At 45.7% G+C, this 19390-nt stretch overlaps 1 protein-coding gene and 1 pseudogene across 1 annotated transcript in view; one reads left to right on the forward strand and one right to left on the reverse strand.

Moving 5' to 3' along the window:
- Positions 1 to 19390, reverse strand: part of LOC149345538 (uncharacterized) — a 157723-nt gene that overhangs the window by 87805 nt on the left and 50528 nt on the right. The window lies entirely within an intron of this gene.
- Positions 10244 to 19390, forward strand: part of LOC149345540 (uncharacterized) — a 44486-nt pseudogene continuing 35339 nt past the window's right edge.

Consider the following 19390-nt stretch of genomic DNA (forward strand, 5'->3'; position numbering starts at 1 on the left):
CTCGACATCTCTCAACCCCATCTTTTCGCCGAATTCAACCAACTCCTTTAGCGTTGCCATCGTTTCTCTTTATAGACTCAAGAAAGAGAGAAAAAAAAACGGCTTCGTCCTGTCATGGACGCCAAATTGTTGCGAATTGCGGTGACGCATCCTCGACTGCTGAAGGAGAACGCTTTCGCGTGCAGGCTCGAAGAAGAAAAGAAACGAATCAAACAAAACAAAACGAAGCCGTGTTTATATTTTAAAGGAAATCAGCCAATAAAAGAAACGAAACCGAAAAGAAAACACACTCCAGACGCGTGTACAACACTACGGATAAAAAGGAGAGAGTTCACCAGATACAAATCGTCCGAGCTGGAGCGGGAGTGTTTCCAGCCAGCACAGAGGCGGGTTGGCGACTTTCGATGCGTCGCTGGCGTTGCGTCCAGGGAGGCGGTGGTAGAGAGTCAGGAGGCGAGGAACGGAAATGGACACGGGAGACGCTGACAAACTCCTGTCAGCCGCCCCTAAGAACTGCGTAGCTGCAGCAGGAAAACTGTAGCCAGGTCCCGTAGACGGCGTTCCACAAACACCGTAGGCTTGTGCAGCCTATCCAAGGAAGCCGTGGCAGCAAGGACCCTCATTCCATCTGCTGCCTCTTCCAATCTAGAAAGGAACGCAGTAGGCCTCCGTCGTTGATTCGAGCGAAGTATACACGGCAGCACAGACCCGAAGTCTGACGGCTGCCACCTCCACGCTTGAGTGGAACTCAATGGTCTTGCGTCGATGATCCAAGGGAAGTCACTGGCAGCTCGGACTCAACGCCGGACAGCTGCCACTACCATGCTTAAATGGCCAGGCTTGTGCTGCGGTGTCTACCTCTATACCTCGGTTTGCTAACACGTCAACTCTCCGCTCCTCGTGCCTGCCTCGCGCACACCATACGCACGCGCACACTCGCAGCGCGGGGCTGGCACGCACGGCGCTCATGGTCCGACGCACCACTGCCGACACGGCGCGTTGCAAAAATCCCCCGACAGATAAGTGTGCACATCACACACTCTCCAAGCAAACCTTTCTGGTGCCCGCTGCTGCCACCCCATCCCCGCAAGCTTTTTAATTTCATCTGCCTACTTAATTTGCTGCCGCCCCCTGCTGCGCTTGCCTTAATTATCTTGGAATCCAATACGTTACTCTTCGAGCACAGCAATGGCACATCCCACCAGTAACGAAGGAGGAAGTAAAGAATGCCCTAGGAGCAATGCAAATGGGGAAAGCAGCTGGTGAGGATCAGGTAACAGCAGATTTTTAGAAGGACGGAGGAGAGATTGTGCTAGAAATACTAGCCACCCTTTATACGCAATGCCTTGTGACCTGGAGAGTACCAGAAGCTTGGAAGAACGCTAACATTATCTTAATTCATAAGAAAGGAGACATCAAGGACTTGCAAAATTACAGTCCAATCAGCTTACTGTCCGTTGCCTACAAGGTATTTACTAAGGTAATCGCTAATAGATTAGGACAACTTTGGACTTCAGTCAACCAAATCATCAGGCAGGCTTTCGTAAAGGATACTCGACAATAGACCACATTCACACTATCAATCAGGTGATAGAAAAATGCGCAGAATACAACCAACCCCTGTATACTGCCTTCATTGATTACGAGAAAGCATTTGACTCAGTGGAAACCTCAGTTGTCATGCAGGCATTGAGGAATCAGGGTGTGGAAGAGTGTTATGTGAAAATATTGGAAGATATTTATAACGATTGCACAGCTACTATAGTTGTCCATAAGTCAGCAATAAAATTCCAATACGGAAAGGTGTCAGGCAGGGAGAGACGTTCTGGCCAGTGGTATTAACCGCCTGGTTACAGGATGTACTTCGAGGCCTGGAATGGGAAGCGTTGGGGATAAGAGTTAATGGAGAATACCTGAGTAATTTGCGATTCACTGATGACATTGCCTCGCTAAGCCACTTAGGACGAGAACTACAAAGCATGATCAATGAGTTAGACAGGCTGAGCAGAACGGTGGGGCTAAAAATTAACATGCAGAAAACCAAAGTAATGGTCAACAACGTAGCAAGGGAATAGCAGTTGGCAGTTGGTAGCGAGGTGCCGGAAGTAGTGAGAGAATATGTCTACTTAGTGCAGGTAGTGACCGCAGATCCGGATCATGAGAGGGAAATAACTAGAAGAATAAGAAGGGGCTGGAGCGCATATGGCAGGCTCTCTCAGATCATGAATGGCAGTTTGCCAATATCCCTCAAGAGAAAAGTGTACAGCAGCTGTATCTTACCGGTACTCACCTATGGGGCAGAAACGTGGAGGCTAAGAAAGTGTTCAGCTTAAGTTAAGGACAACGCAGCGAGCTATGGAAAGAAAAATGATAGATGTAACGTTAAGAGATCGGAAGAGGGCGGAGTGGTTGAGGGAACAAACGCGGGTTAATGATATCCTAGTTGAAATCAAGAGGAAGAAATGGGCTTGGGCAGGGCATGTAATGCGAAGGCAAGATACCCGCTGGCCCTTAAGGGAAACGGAGTGGATTCAAAGAGAAGGCAAACGTAGCAGGGGACGGCAGAACATTAGGTGGGCGGATGAGATTAAGAAGTTCGCGGGGATACAGTGGCCGCAACTGGCAAAGGAAAGGGTTAATTGGAGAGACATGGGAGAGGCCTTTGCCCTGCAGTGGGTGTAGTCAGGCTGATTATTATGATGATGTCGTTACTCTTTAGGACCCTGGATTATCTTGCTTTCATATTACGTGCCCTGTCATTGCTCATTTCTTCCTCTTGTTCTTGAGTGTCATTAACCTGTGTTTCATCCCGGACCCACTTTGTCCTCTTCCAGTCCCTTAGCTTCACATCTGTCAGTTTTCTTACCATATCTCTCTGCGTTGTCCTTAAAGCAATTTGATCCCTTTTCGTTAGGGTCCACGTTTCTGCCCTGTAGATGAGTACCGGTAAGATGCACCTGCTGTACACTTTTCTCTTGAGGGATATTGGTGAGCTGCCATTCATAATCTCAGAGAGAGCCTGTCCAGAGAGGTTACGGCAGGACTATAATGAACGCACCGGCCAACCCATTCCCGTTCTTTACACTGCTCACCCTGTGGTCGACCATCGAATTTGTGCCAGCAATCAAAGCATTGGACTACTTCACTGTCATCTTCGGCAACCAAGACCCAAGGCTACTTCCTGGAAATCGCGGCTTCTTGACAAGACCGAATCCAGCCCACGCAACTTCAGCGCCACTCTGAGCGTATATAATGGGCACCTTAGCGAGCACAGCTTCAGAGGACATGGCGAGACTATTATGAACGCCCCGGCCAACCCATTCCTGTTCTTTACACAGGTTTGTGTTGAACAGACCCTTTGTTTCGGTAGCGATGAGAGATCCGTAATTGTCCTGCCGTGCCCGGCTGTTTGCTTTTCTCTGCTTAATGAAACATGGTTTATTTCTTTAATTTTGTTGTCTGGTGATGTGGAGGCAAATCCTGGACGCGGTAAGATTAAGCCTGTGCTGCAGAACATGCAGATTCTGCAGGAGTCCATTCAAATTGAAATCGCAGTCATTCCTGGAAAAAGCTGTAACGGCTAAGCTCGCCGGGCTGAGCGATATGCTCAGGGTCATAGCGCAACACACGAAAGAAATTGCGCAGTTACGGTCAGAGGTTCCTTCCCTCAAGAAAGTAATCAGAGATCAACCAAACAAGACTTGGAGGATAGACATGGTGTTGCCAAAACGGACCACGAGGACCTCGCAGGTATCATGTGTGTTGGCGGTATTCGCCTAGCAGTGCTAAGCCGCTCCTTCATTATGGGTCTTATCATTCGAAGCTTGTAAAGGATGGCATCGCTGTGTAAGTCCTGGGTAAAGCCTGGGTAAGTCCTGTCAAAATCATGCTTCATAGCATGCGGTTTAGCTTTCAAGAACAAATAACAAGGCTAGTGAACGCAGGGTTTCCCATTCACGCCAGAATAAGAACGTACGACAAGTTAAAAACTAAAGCAATCGAGCGCAGTTTTGAGGGAGCACGAGGTGGTTGGGCAGAGTGAAACTAAAAAAAAACTTGTTGTTCTGCCACATGTACATAGCCTATCACATAATTTGAAGAATGTGGCCAGAAGGTATGATGTTGGTATGGTCCTCTCGGCACCAAATAAGTTGTCGAAATTTGTAGTATGGTTAATAAAGCAGCGAAAAAGGTTCGTGAAAAAAACACTTGTCGGGCGACGCATGAGCTTGCTTATGTTCCTCGTAAAGAGGGTGTTGTATAAAGCTTGCTACGAAGGGGAAGGTTGCGCAAACATGGGACGAACCACAAAGAACAGACACAGAGACAAACAGAGGCGCACTCAGTGGGCTTGTGTCTGTCTCTGTGTCTCTTCTTTGTGGTTCGTCCCGTATTTGCGCAACCTTCACCTTCACAGCAACATGTACCATCTAGGCCCTGCCGAAGTTTTATTGAAGTGGTATACAGGATCCCGTTATCTTGTGACAAAGTGCATGTAGGTCAAAACTGGCAGATGTATCAATGTTCGGTTACGGGAACACGAGAGATCACTAGAGATTTGTAGGGGGTCGAATCTGGTTACGCATTGTAAGGGTAGTAATGGCCGCCATCCATTTCTATAATAGACAGATATTTTAGATGTCCAGTCGGCAAAGATAAACAGGGAAATCAGAGGCCATTTTGGTTGCACCGACCCGAGACCAATGCTCAAACTCTTCGTATTTGTCGTACAGGTTGATTTGTGGCCGTCCAGCCTCATCACCAGCACGGACGCGCATGTGCCATTGGATGACAGGTTATCTGCGGTGGCGGAAAAAATTACGAGGAACTTTAGCGGCTAAAGTGGTGAAAGGCGAAAGCCTGAGTGCTGCATTCTGCTACGCGATTGTTCACTGCATATTTGTTGGTGCATTAATTCACTTCCAATTAATGACGCTTAAGCTTCGACTTTAGGAGTAGAACGCGACAGCGTGTTGCAGCGCTGCCACGGAGTCCAAGGAACGCCACCACCCGTTCGGCGCAATGCGTTGCCCTTTGAACGCAACGCTTTTTGAGGAAAGGAAATGGGGCTGCAATTCTCTGTCATATCGGTGGACACCTGAGCCGCGCCGTACGGTAAGGGAGGAAGTGTGAGTGAAAGAAGGAAGAGGGGCCATAATGAAGAAAATGAAAATTGTATTTGAGCAAAGGAAATTACGCATTAACTGTCTCACATATCTCAGTAGACACTAGTCGAAAACTGTATTTGAGCAAAGGAAGTTGCGCAGTAACTGTCTCACATATTTCGGTGGACACCCGTCACAATTCGCGCGCGGTGACGTCACGACAATTTGGACCAATCTGAAATGCGGACAAATACGCCTTGCTCGTCGGTAAATTGGTTTTTGAGGAAAGGAAATGTATCTGTCTCTCTATCTCGGTGGACACCTAAACCTCATAGAACGTTAAGTTGGGCGAGTTTGTATGGGTTCATGGTTGAAAAACAGCGCACAAAAAGACTAGAGACAAGAGTAAAGGCGCTTGTCCTGTCGTTGCTTTTACTCTTGTCTCTAGTCTTTTTGTGCGCTGTTTTTCAACCATGAACCTAAACCTCGCCGTAACGGGAAGGGAGGAGTGGGCACGGCGGGAGCCTTGGAAGCATGCAACTGAAGAACCCCTTCTTGTTCTTAATCCAGGCCGTGTTTTTCGTGAACTCGAGAGATGCGGCTACAGCTACCGAATGCGGCGTGGATGCGGTGACGGCGACAATCTTGAACGAGCATCTGTACAATGCTACGATGGAACGTTCTGACGGCGATTCATCAGGCATGCGCATTTGGACCACGCAATTTGACCCGCACCAAACGCCTTCATCCGCTACGTCACCACTCACCGGCTGTATAAAGTCAACTGCACAGCGGCAATCGAGCAGTGGGCACGGCGGGAGCCTTGGAAGCATGCAACTAAAGAACCCCTTCTTGTTCTTAATCCAGGCCGTGTTTTTCGTGAACTCGAGAGATGCGGCTACAGCTACCGAATGCGGCGTGGATGCGGTGACGGCGACAATCTTGAACGAGCATCTGTACAATGCTACGATGGAACGTTCTGACGGCGATTCATCAGGCATGCGCATTTGGACCACGCAATTTGACCCGCACCAAACGCCTTCATCCGCTACGTCACCACTCACCGGCTGTATAAAGTCAACTGCACAGCGGCAATCGAGCAGTGGGCACGGCGGGAGCCTTGGAAGCATGCAACTAAAGAACCCCTTCTTGTTCTTAATCCAGGTGAGAGGCTACGGCCATGTTCCTGGCTATCGTAGTGATGATGTTTGCTTGCTGCTCTTGCCGTGCCCACGGTCGTTTTTAGAAGTGCTGAAAAATGTTTACAGCTGCTTTGTTGACCTACTGCCTTGCTGTGGTGATGTTGAATCGAATCCGGGTCCTTCTACCGCGGAAATGCTTACAACGATAATGGATGCCTTGAAGGAACTAAAGGAAAGTGTGGCCTCAACAAACAGTCGCCTAGACAAAACTATTGATAAATTAACTTCGATTGATCAAAAAGTGAACGATATTTCAACCACGGTTGCGAATTACACAACAAAGGTAGAAGAATTGCAAAAAACTGTCGACAGCCTTTTTCTGAAAGTGGACGATCTCGAGAACCGAAGTCGTAGAAATAATTTAATCATGTATGGCTTGAAGGAAGAAAGCGAAGATGTTTCACATTCATTGGAACAGAAGGTGGCGCAAATTATTGAAGATAAACTAAAGATCCCTAATTTGCAAATGGAGCGCGTCCACAGAATTGGGAAAGCACGTGAGGATAGATGTCGACCTGTAATATTCAGGCTTTCAGACTACAGGGACAAATCAAGGATACTGAAAGCATGCAGCGCCTTTAAAGGCTCAGAATTCAGCGTTTCGGAGGACTTTTCGCCCCGAGTCCAAGCGATAAGAAAAAAACTTTGGGCCTATACAAAACCAAACAGAGACAAAGGCGACAAGGTAGTGTCATCATTCGATAAGGTCAAAATAAACGGGAAGGTTTACAGATGGGACGAAGGACTGAACAAGGCCGTTCCGCTGGAATTGAAGTGACACACCTGGCATAATTCTAGCAAAAAGAAACGAAACAGCGCCTTGCAGCCAACAAAACCACACCCAGACAGAGCACCGCTATCTGTACTAAATGTCAACGCTAGAAGCGTCGTGAACAAAATCGATGAACTCGAAAGCCTTCTTCTTGGTTGCGGCCCTGACGTCACGCTTCTCACGGAAACATGGCTCCATGACAGTATCCCTGATACTGACGTTATACCTATCTCGCATGATATAATTCGACAAGATCGTGGCTCAAGGGGAGGTGGCGTCGCGGCCATAATTAGGAAGGGCATTAACTACACATTAATTCCTCACAACACATCTGTCGAGATGGTTTGGATTCACGTTCAACTGCACCAAGGCAGCCTTCTTATGGGTGTAGTGTACAGGCCCCCAAATGCTGACATTTCGATTTTAGAATCGTTGTACAACTTTCTTCATGAGCACAGAAAACGTTACCCTTATGTTATCTTATGCGGCGACTTCAATCTACCCATGATAAACTCGGACGAACTATGCGCAAGGCCTTCATGTCTGCACTGTGAACTGCTGCTTGATATTGCTTTTTCTTTTAATCTTAAACAGATAGTGGAAATACCAACACGTGTCACTACGACTTCGAAATCAATTCTCGATCTTGTTTTTATTTCTGCAGAAGTAAGCGATTTAGGATTTACTGTTGAAGTCTTGCCAGGCATATCCGATCACGAATCTGTTCTTTTTAAAAGCAATTTATCAAGAAAGGTGACACGAAGCATCCCCAAGAAATTCTTGGATTTTAGAAATGCTGCCGACGAAAGCGTGATTGACTACTTAGAACAGGATTTTGACTCCTTTCTTGAAAAACACAAGCTGGGAAACTTTAGCGTCAACGATTTATGGAAGCATTTTAAACATTCAGTACATGAATGCACTAAGAATTTCGTTCCCATGAAGTGTAAGAAAGCACCTCGCCACAGTCCATGGATTACTCGGGACATACTGCACCTAAAGCGTCGACTAAAACGCTGTTCACGCCTCAATTCTTGCACCACTCGCTCAAGGCTACAGTCATTGCGCACTGAACTTAAAAATAAAATAAAATTATCTAAATACCACTTTTTTAACGTTAAGATGCACCATTTTCTTACAAACGCGCCAAGAAAGTTTTGGATGCATTTAACAAACAAAAAAGCTCCGGTGACCAAAGTCAGACTGAACGGTACCGAGACCACTGATACTCAGTGTATTGCCGAGGCTTTCAACGCGTATTTTGCTTCCGTATTTTTACAAGCTGACAATCTTAGTCCTGAATATGTATGCCCAAAATATGAGCTGCCGAACCTCTTTATTACGGAACAAGGCATTTTTTCGTCACTGTTAAACTTAGACACAAAAAAATCTGCCGGACCAGACGAAATATCCAACAACTTTCTATTTAGGTACGCAGAATGGTGCTCGAAATACCTGCTCATAATATTCAACGAGAGTTTGAATCAAGCTACCATTCTCGATGATTGGAAAGTGGCTAAGGTCATCCCTATTCACAAATCTGGAGATAAGGCTAGTGTCAACAATTACAGGCCTGTTTCGCTCCTGTGTACCGCTAGCAAGGTAATGGAGCACTTTATTTTTAAGCATATAAGCAGTTTTCTGGAAAATAATAATTTCTTTTCTGAGGGACAGCACGGTTTTCGACGTGGCCTATCCACGGTTACGCAACTACTACACACTACTAATGATCTCATGGTAGCTTTGGATCGGGGTGGGCAAATTGATATACTGTTCCTCGACTTCGAAAAGGCGTTTGACCGAGTCTGTCACAAAAGGTTATTACTTAAGCTAAAAAGTGTATTGCAAAATGAACAAATTTTGAATTGGCTTGATTGTTACTTATCCAATCGACAACAGTATGTCTGCATTGAAAACTCACTTTCTTCAACTGCCCCTGTATTATCCGGTGTACCACAAGGTTCTGTCCTTGGACCTCTTCTTTTTCTGATCTATTTAAATGACCTGTCTTTGGATTCCTCTGTACAATGCCGGTTCTTTGCCGATGACTGCATCGTGTACCAGGTCATCGAATCTGTGCAAGATCAAATTGTGCTACGTGATTACCTCTCTGCAATTACCAGTTGGTGTCAATCCTGGCGTATGAACCTAAATGTCTCTAAATGTGCCCACATGATGGTCACAAGAAAGAAAAAACCGTTAATATATACTTACAAAATTAACAATGCTGATGCCAAGCGGGTTGACAACTTCAAATATCTTGGTGTTATAATTGACTCCAAATTAACGTGGAACGCACATGTTGAATATGTTGTGTCGGCGGCACTAAAAAAGCTGTGGTTATTAAAGCACCGCATGAGGCACTGCACTAGTGCAACAAAACTTGCAGCATTCACGACACTCGTTAGGCCAATTCTTGATTACGCTGACACTGTTTGGGACCCTCATACTAAGAAAAACATCAATCACATTGAAGGGGTACAAAAGAAAGCACTTCGATTCATTTTTAACGCTTACCATAGAAGTATCTCTGTTTCAGACCTGAGAACACGAGCTGGGCTCCCGTCGCTAGAAATGCGCCGCAAACTACACCGCCTACAAATGATGTACAGTATTGTCAACCACCGTGTCAAAATAAATTTTCATAATTACATGCACTTCAACGAATCCAGGAAAACGAGAGGCAAGCACAGCAAAACAATTGTAATGCCGCAGGTTAAAACTAACGCCTACCGTTCATCATTCTTTCCTCGAACCACAGCTGAGTGGAACGCCTTACCCTATGAAGTAGCTGACATGCCCTCAGTTGAATCTTTTGTTACAGCCGTGTCATCTTATCTATGATGCTGCAAGTATTTCTTTACAACGCTTCTTGCTTTGCCTTCCGCCTTTCAAAGTGTATTCCTTCTTTCTTTTTTTGTGTGTTTTTTGATTGTGCACATTCCTTCATGGCTGATTGTCAATAGCATGTTTTCTTTCTTTGCCGCTGTTAAACTCACTTCAGCAATTGTTCAAGAACATTGTATCCACTCCTGCTTTGACTGCCAAGAGGCAGTTGGCAGTATTTGATAAATAAATAATAAAAATAATAAATAAGATGGGAGTGAACGAAGACACCGTATTCACTAGACGCACCTTTGTTCATTCCAAACCATCGAGCTGGCATGGCGGAGCTGAGGTCTTCCGACGTCTCAGGACACTTTGGACTCGTACAAAGTTGTCCTTCCCTGATTGCCTACCAGTAATGCTGTCATTAATACCGTTTTCCTGCATGCTGACCTTAAGGGTCCCCCGTACCGAGCACCTGACTTCCGTGACGCACTCGCACAGATATTGGATCTCCGGGAAATTTTGTGCATTGGTCAATACCAAATGAGCCACGTGTGGATGGTTACCTGCGTTCTTCTGCGTTCTAGTTCTTCCAAACAGAAGCTTGTTAGCAAAGCGGAGTTTCCTGTCAAAGGACTGCGGTGCATGGTGTTTGACCCGGATACTAAGAACGTCAAGGTTAAGCTCCTTTGGCTTCCCCGCTATATGGAGCACCGGAGGATTGTGGAAGCATTAGAGCCTTATGGCACGATTCAGTCTGTGCAGCGTGAAAAGTGGCGGTGCCCAGGGATGGAGCATATGGAAACGGCGAACCGTGAAATCTCCCTCACACTCAAGGATGGAGTGTCTGCAAGCACAATTCCACACACACTTATGTTTATGGAGTGCAGGCATTAGTCCTTATCCCAGGGAGACCTCCACTGTGCCTCCGATGCGGCCGGGTTGGACATGTACGACGCCAGTGTCGCACGTCTCGATGCACCCAGTGCCGACGCTTTGGCTATACTGTGGAGAACTGCGTCTTGAGTTACGCTGACAGGCTGCGTCAAGGCCAGTGGTCACGGGAGGACGACGTGGCATCAGGACACATCATGGATGTGTCTGAGGTTGTCGACGCGACCGGAGAACTAAGTCGCGAGCACACAGGACAACGTCCGGATATGCCTCCTATGGAGTCAGTCGAGGCGATACAGCCAGTGAATGCTCGCCGATCCTCCTCGGTTGCTGATTCTGCTTCGTCGTTGGAGGGTAACGGTGAGCCGTGTGTGGCGTCGATCTGTGGCGTGTGCGGGTCTCTGTCGGCTGTCAGTGTGGGAGCAAGTGATGTGCTCCCCTCGGGTTCGTGGGCCGAGGCCTTGGCTGTCTCAGAGGAGGACATGGACAGCACCGCACCTTTCAAACGTCCAGCATATGCTGACGAGGTGTGTATCGATGGCGCTGACCACAAGGCACAATGTGTAGAGGCCACGGGAAAGGCGGCGTTAAAGAGGAGGGCGATGTCTGCCCGAGAGGCCGCCAATTTGGAGGCGGGCCACCCCATTCCAGGGGATGGCGTTTGTTAAGTCTGGCACCAAAAATGCCGAGCGTCGCAGCATATCAAGTCGCTACCCTTAACGTTAGGGGTATGCGTAATCGTAGGAGGCAACAGCAGGTGCGGCATCTCTTAAAGAAATGGAGCGTGCGTGTAGCCGCTATCCAGGAAACAAAGTTGTCTCCCGATGAAGAGACAGAAGCTGCTCTCGAGCCTTTTTTGTCGGAATACAGCATTATTGTTAGCCACGCGAGAGGCTTATCCGGAGGTTGTATGCTATTCCTGGCGAACACGCTAGAGATGACAGCCATGTCTTATTACATAGATGATGAGGGGCGACTTATATGCTGTGATCTCACAATTTCAGGTGTACAGTGGCGGATTATTTGTGTTTACATCCCCATAAAGCAGCGCGATAGAAGGCTTTTCTTTCTGTCATTAGTTGAACATTTGTGCACGGACCGCAAAATTATATTGTTGGGAGATTTTAATTACGTTTGTAGGGATGAGGACCGATCAGTGGTATGTAAGAGATACGACCCTAGTGCTGCATTACTTACCGATTTGGTTTCTGAATATAATCTTGTGGATGTGGGACAGAAAAAAGGCGACAGTATACATTTCACTCATTTTCAGTTTTCCTCTAATGCTCGCCTTGACAGAATTTACGTTTCTGTAGACGCGTTAGCAAGTGTGTTTGGCTACTGGGTGCGGCCCATCTTCTTCAGTGACCACTGTATGGTGTCTCTTCAGATAGGGAGGTACACTCGGCATGTACTTCAACCTCGATGGGAGTTGTGGAAGATGAATAACTGTCTGCTCTCAGACGAAATCATTTAGCGTGCTGTACCTACTTGTTTGAAAGACGTATGGTCATGCCATGATCTGTCCGTTTTTCAAAAGTTGGACCTGTTTGGTTTGGTTTGGTTTATGGGGTTTAACGTCCCAAAGCGACTAAGGCTATGAGAGACGCCGTAGTGGAGGGCTCCGGAAATTTCGACCACCTGGGGTTCTTTAACGTGCACTGATATCGCACAGTACACGGGCCTCGAATTTCTCCTCCAAAGAAATTCAGCCGCCGCGGCCGGGATCGAACCCGCGTCTTTCGGGCCAGCAGCCGAGCATCATAGCCTCTGAGCCACCGCGGCGGCGACCTGTTTAAACAGGAGATCAAAAACTTGGCAATTGAGGCCTCAGCAAGAATCGCTTTCCTGAAGAGACACCACCTTCGTGAGCTTGGGCGCACCCTAACGGAGCTGAATGAGCTAGAGAGGGTTAGTCCGGGTGCCTATCTCGAAGAGATTAATAACGTAAAAGCACAGCTCCAACAATTTGTGACAGAAAGATATAACGGGGCCTTGGTAAGATCTAGGTCCCGAAGGTTTCTTGACGAGCAACCTTCTCGTCGGGCCCTGAGTGATGAAAGAGAGAATGCTCTTGCGAAGGAAATATTGGAAATTCAGTATGGTGATTGCACATACAGCGATGCGCCTGGTATTCTTGCTGCTTTCTTCGACTATTAGCGGAAGTTGTTTGGCAGTTGCAAAGAACAAAATCAGTGTTTCGATTACAGTTCCTTACTCGGAAACTTACCTCGACTTCACGATGAGAAGTGTGCTATAGTGAAGGGACCTATCACTTTGGATCAAATTCAATCAGCCATTTCTGCCCTGCAGAGCCAGAAATCTCCTGGGCCAGATGGTATCACTAGCGAATTCTATAAAACATTATCACCTTGCCTAGTGCCTCTTTCGATGGAAGTTTTCCAAGCATCTTATGATGTGGGTGTCCTGCCTCCCACTTTGTATTCTGGGCACACAATATTAATTCCCAAAAGCAAAGATACTAATCGGTTGAAAACTGCTGAGGGATATCGTCCAATTTCCCTCTGCAATGTTCATCACAAAATTTTTGCCAAAGTTCTTAGCAGTCGTCTGCAGCTCGTCATTATGGACTTGATAGGTTCGCATCAGGTCTGTGGTATTAGAGGCCGCAGTATTCAAACACATATCCATAGTGCACGTTCAGTATTAGAGACAGTATCAGATGAGACAGGCCAAGTAGCTCTGATTCAAATTGACTTGGCGAAGGCGTTTGATAAAGTTCGGCACGATTTCTTGTTCGCGGTCTTGGAGTATGCAAATATTGGTGACGTCTTGCTCAAATGCATAAGGCTGTGCTATAAGAACTCCTATCCAAAGGTAATTGTTAATCAGGAGCTAACGAAACTAATACCCCTAGAAGCATCTGTTCGTCAAGGATGTCCACTGTCTCCATTGTTGTTTGCCCTATATCTGGAACCCCTCTGTCTCAGTATTATTAACTGCGCAGTTATCCGCGGTTTCTCTCTGGCTCAATGTGAAGTTAAAGTTTTAGCCTACGCTGATGATGTCGCCCTCTTTTGTTCTGACAAAAAGAGTGTACAGGTGCCGTCAAAAGTAAATGGAAGGCAATATTAACAAAAAAATTTAATCATTGCCCGCTCAGTTTATGCATCCTTGAATACATATGTGCAGACTAATTGCGATTGTGCGAATTGCACTGTGCACCCACAAACATGGAACATTATGCTTTAGATTTAAAGAAATTAAATTTTTTTGACAAAGTCGCCTTCCATTTACTTTTGACGGCGACTGTACTTGAGGCTTTACACTTGACTAAACAGTTCTGCGATGTATCAGGCGCGGCTCTTAATTTAGAGAAATCCAAAGGCTTTTGGCTGGGTCATTGCGGAACTAGGCCAAGCCAGTTCGGTGGCATATGCTGGGACTGTAGCCCTCTTGAGTACCTAGGTGTTCCGCTGCACCAAGTTCGCAACAGTACAGCCTACTGGGATTCACAAATTGTAACTCTACGGCAACAAACACAGGCTTGGATGGGTAGGGAACTCGCAGTGTTTGCGAGGGCACAGGTCTGTAACATATTTTTGTTTGCAAAGCTCGCGTAGGTCCTTCAAGTCCTGCATTGTGCGAGGAAGAAGGTGCAAGCAATGCACAGAGTATTTGCAACATTCGTGTGGCGCTCTCAATGGGAGCCCATGAGGCGTGACAACTTGTTCCTTCCCTTAGAGGGTGGTGGAGTGGGCCTTGTTCACCTGTTCGTGCATCAGGTTGTTTCCCGTTTTTTCTTTTTCAAATCGGCCAACCACCCGTTTCTGGTAGCTGTGGTCATTAGGCAGCTTAGTTTTCATTTGCCTTACTTATTCGCACCGACTGTGCAGGCTCGTGAGGGGACTTTATGGGATTCCTTAAGGAGGTTGCTGACACTTTCAATTTCCTCACTGTGCGCTTCTCTTTAGATTACCTCTATAGCCTCTCGAGAAAACAGATGACCCAGGCTCTCACTTAGTCTTTGTTCCCTACACCATTGTATCGGCAGCCTTATCTGGGGTCTTTGGACATCAGTGTTCTAAAGCGTGTTAGGCGGATGTGCATTCATGCAGCTGCTAAAACGTTCTTTTTCAAACTACACACAGCGACGCTGCCTGTCAAGACATTTCTTAATGACAAGGAGATGTTTGTACCCTGGAATGTGAATTGCCGTCTGTGTAACGTGCCTGAGACAATTGATCATTGCTTCATCCTGTGCCGTGATGCCATGTTCTTCTGGGACATACTACAGCGAACTCTTAAGAAGGACATTGAAATTACACCATACACTATTAGATTTCTGCCTGTTGGCAAAAACTCTGTTGTGCCTTATGATCTGTTTGTGTTGATGGGACTGTTCAATCTTTGGAAAAGCCGTATGATGGACAGACATGCCGAGCCACCAAGATCGTCCAAATCTGTGTTTCGTAAACAGTGTGCTTTGGTGAGGAGTGTATATGCTGCACGCGAAGAACCTCCAAGCTGGCTGCCGTGCCTAGATGCATGTGTGTGCCTCTCTGAATTTTGATGTTTTGATGGAGATGCAGTGTTGAGTTAGGGCTATGGCGGGATCGTATTAAGCAACCCGGTAACTTGAGACGCGAACCAGTTTGACTGAAGTTTTCCCCCTTTTTACGGAAGTTCTTCCATGCGATAAAGAAAAAAAAAGAGCTGGCATGGCGGAGTGGTAGCGTACTCGACTCACACTCCGGAGACCGGGGTTCGATTCCCAGCTCGGCCAATTTCTTACTCGGTTTTATTTATTTATCTGGTCTGACTAGAAAGGTTAATTAGACTAATTGGTTAAGTAAGCAATTAACTAAACTCAGTTCTACTTAACTGGAGCATCACTATACGATCCCTTTAATTGGTTGCATGGTTAGTAGCCAAAGTACAATTGGCCCCGTTTAAGATTCGCGTACTGTGACATCAAGACCGTTTCGACCAATTGAAAAGCGTGACATTTCTGTTGACAGCTCCTGATTACAACGATGAGGCATTAAAGGCTTCCGCTTTAAAACCGCTGCTTTTCCGTGAAGATTAATGTAATCTGCGCTACATCGAAGCAAGCTCGGAGAGCCGCTATCACCGAGCTGCTGCTGGAATTTCAATGGAGCCACGCCTACGCGGGTATATAACAAGGATCTCGTCAGCTGGACACTTCAGTGGATTTGATGGCACCACCAGAGACCAATGCTCAAACTCTTCGTATTTGTCGTACAGGTTTGTGGCAAATATTTTTTCCTCAGTTATAGACAAGAGATATAACCCTGAGTGTGCTACCAAGTCCACAATTTCTCCTGAGCATGCTTTGTGACTGTTATAGTGTCATTAGGCTTTTACTCCTGACATCCGGTGACACTGAACAGAACCCATTCTGACTCTGACGGTCATCCTAGCAATGAACTACTGAAAAATATTCTGAAAGAACAAGCAAAAACAAACAAAACTATGCAGGAGTTAGTAATAATCCTAAAACATGTCGAGAGAACGGTTGATAATGTAATTGAAACAATCGAAAACAACTTAGGTCGGTTGAAGAAATGCGAAGAAAGACTTGATGAAAGCGAAAGACTATACAGAAGTGCGAACAAACACATCCATGATATAACAGCAAAAATAGATGACTTAGAAAACTGAGGTCGACGCAGCAATTTAGTGATTCACGATGTGACCGAGAAACCGGAGGAGGACGCTAAATCACCGGAGGAACATGTTAGGCAAGCAATCTTCAGAGACATGCTTCATCATCATTTATTGCACCCTTAAAGATGTCTTGCCTGGGACATTGCATAAGAGGGGGGAAAGACAGTGGTCTGAAGCGGTCATGCAAACGCATGTGAACTTAAAAGAAGCATAACAAAAATAACAAGAATAAAAAGTTTGACGTGGAATTAACGTCAGGTGATACAAATAATACAGAAAATATATGACAAAGCAGTGGTATATAAAATTAAACATTAAAATGTGCGGAAATTCAATGAGTGGGAAAACACCTGTGGGGGGTGACGCAATGACACAGGCAGTTCAAATAGGCATGGAAGTAAAATCGGCCGAATGAATTCACAGGATAGGTAATCCTAAAGGCTAAACACCACGTCCAGTCATACTTCAGCTCTTCAATTCGGCAGAAAAAACAGATATTATGCCAAGCTGTTTCAAACTAAAAGGCTCTAACGGTTCCATATCTGAAGATTTTTCAAAAAGGGTACGAGACTTAGGCACTAAGCTATGGCGCTCATCGGAGCGCGAGAGGGCGGCTGGGGCGAAGGTGTCGCTTTCCTTTGACAAGCTAAAGGTCAATGGCAAGGTTTTCATTTGGGATGAAACACAACAAACCAGGGTCGAAATAACAAGGGCCGATGATGTAAGGCACACCCAGCCTAACTCAACTCCAGGAGCAGCAAGCTAGAACAGCCATCATACCTGAAAAACCAAAACCAAAACGCTAAGAATACTGTCATTTAATGCTAGATGTATAGTAAATAAGTTAGGTCACCTCAAGCAGCTAATTCTGGGGCACCATCCTCACGGTATAATTATAACAGAAACATGGTTACAAGCAGCGGTACGTGATTCAGAACATATAAATTGCTACGCAAAGATAGGTGTTCACGAGCGGGTGGTGTAGCTATAGCTATTAGAAACAACACAAAATATTCAGTTCTGAAGGGTATTGATGACCACGAAAGTGTGTGGTGCAAAATAACATATTCCGGTAGATGTATATTACTGAGAGGCGTGTATCGACCCCCAAACACTCCGCCAGATTGTCTTGAAAAAATGAATGACTACCTGTTCAAGCACACTAACTCAAAATCTAAGTTGATTTTATCGGGGTAGTTTAACCTACCCGGGATAAATTGGGCGAACTTTTCACATGAGGGCAAAGATGCCCAAAGCGCGGAAACACTTCTATTTTCTGCATTTGGTTTTTCCTTAGATCAGCTGGTTAACGATAACCCCCGAGTTTTGTCGTCTTCCATCATCATCATCATCATTATCATTTATTTGCCCTTAAGGGCCCTTGGCTTAGGGCATTACATAAGGGGGGGGGGCGGTCGTTTCATAGTCAGTGGTGAGTAAAATCAACAAGAAATACAAAGTACAGGGTTCATGGTCAACATTACCATTAGCAACATTATCAAAATATTAACATGAGAAAGACACAGCAGCTCAAGAACAACTTGGAGAGAAATAAGAAAAAAAAGCACATGCACACACTCAAAAACACGGCAAAATAACTCAGGCCTTGAAATGTGATGCTAATAACTGCCTGAATTTATTGGGTTCTGTTTTAATAACTATGAAATCGGGTAAGTCATTCCACAGTGTAATGGAGCTAGGTAAAAAAGATTTATTAATTGAGTTTGTGGAGCCGTGTATGCGCTGCAGACTTAAAGAGTTAAAAAGTCGTCGTGAGGTGCGAAGCGGCGGGTGCAATACAGAGTTTCTTAGCTGTGGGAAGGTGTAGTACAATTTGTGAAACAAACAAAGCTGTGAAATTTTACGCCGGAGTGCCAGGGGTTGCAGATCAAGGGATGCCTTGATAAGAGTTACACTGTGTTGTCTGCCGTACTGCGATGTGATAAAACGGGCCGCGCGATTTTGGATGGCTTCAAGCTGATCGATTAGATATTTTTGAAGGGAATTCCAGATCGCCAAGGCATATTCGAGTTCGGAACGGATGAATGTTACGTAGGCGAGTTGTCGGACAGAATGGGGTGAAAAAGCAAGGGATCGTCTGATAAACCCAAGCATTTTGGAAGCTTCTGTACAATTTTTGCAATGTGCTCAGACCAGGTTAGTTTGTTGTTTATGATGATTCCAAGATACCTGTATGATTCTGTTTCGGAGAGTGGTGTGGAACTTAATGAATACTGATAGCTTAGGTTATTTCGCTTTCTCGATACATGCATGAACTTGCATTTCGAAATGTTCACTTCACTTCTTGATTTAATTTTTGTTAGCAGTACACTTCCAGGCTGTTCAGTGCGTATCGAAGGCGCAATATCTCACCACAAACTGCTAGTACTATCATGCCCCATATCAGTCACTTGCAAAAAGAAGAAAACACCGCCAACCTTTGTCAAAGACTATGAGCGTGCAGATGACCCTGCAATTCTAAATGCACTTGAGAACAGCTTTGCCGAATTCAGCGCACTGACCGATGTGCGTGAAGTGTGGTCCCGTTTCAAAAACATTGCACTCGGGTCGTTTGACAAGTGTTCTAAAACGCAGTTAATGACAGCAAGTTTGCTGAAAACAATATTTTATTTTTCTACATACTCCCCTTCCAGTTCCACGCACTTTTTCCAGGGCTGCTCCAATTTTTCCATCACCTCAGAAAAAAAGAACGGTGCGATGCCCTAGAAGTAGACATTCACCACTGAGATAACCTCTTCATCTGGCGAAAATTACTTCCATTTCTTTAGGTTTGGAAAAAGGAAAAATTCGCATGGCACCAAATCCCGAGAATATGGTTGATGAGGTACAACCTCGAAGCCTAACTCGTGCAATTTGGCTATTGCAACAAGGGATCTGTGGGTTGGAGCATTGTCGTGGTGAAAGAGGACTTTTTT

This window comes from Amblyomma mixtum, chromosome 4, assembly GCF_055824585.1.
Source record: "Amblyomma mixtum isolate Tamu chromosome 4, ASM5582458v1, whole genome shotgun sequence".
NCBI lineage: Eukaryota > Metazoa > Arthropoda > Arachnida > Ixodida > Ixodidae > Amblyomma > Amblyomma mixtum.